This window comes from Penaeus monodon, chromosome 25 (assembly GCF_015228065.2).
Source record: "Penaeus monodon isolate SGIC_2016 chromosome 25, NSTDA_Pmon_1, whole genome shotgun sequence".
Taxonomy (NCBI): domain Eukaryota; kingdom Metazoa; phylum Arthropoda; class Malacostraca; order Decapoda; family Penaeidae; genus Penaeus; species Penaeus monodon.
The window spans coordinates 10718065-10718394 of NC_051410.1; positions in this window are offsets into that span (position 1 = coordinate 10718065).

A 330-nucleotide genomic window follows, 5' to 3' on the forward strand; every position below is an offset into this window, starting at 1 on the left:
TTCATATGAAACCCACCATTTTTTTCACATTTTCCTTTCCCAGTGAACTTAGTCCATTTTTGAAGCATCACACCACTTCCAGAACATGCAGGATTTTTTTCCCGGACGGGCCCCAGCGCAGCGTCCCCAAGTAGGAAAGTTTTGGTCGCCATTAAAAAAAAGGTGTTCAAGGTATAGATATACATAATTTTCCAGTTCTTACGGTTTTTGACCATGGTTATTTTCACACATTTACCCAAATACTAATAATGAACCTCCTAAGGTTGAGATGAGATGAGAATACAAATCACACAAACGCATTCAAACAATTTCAGGAATCCTACCTACATT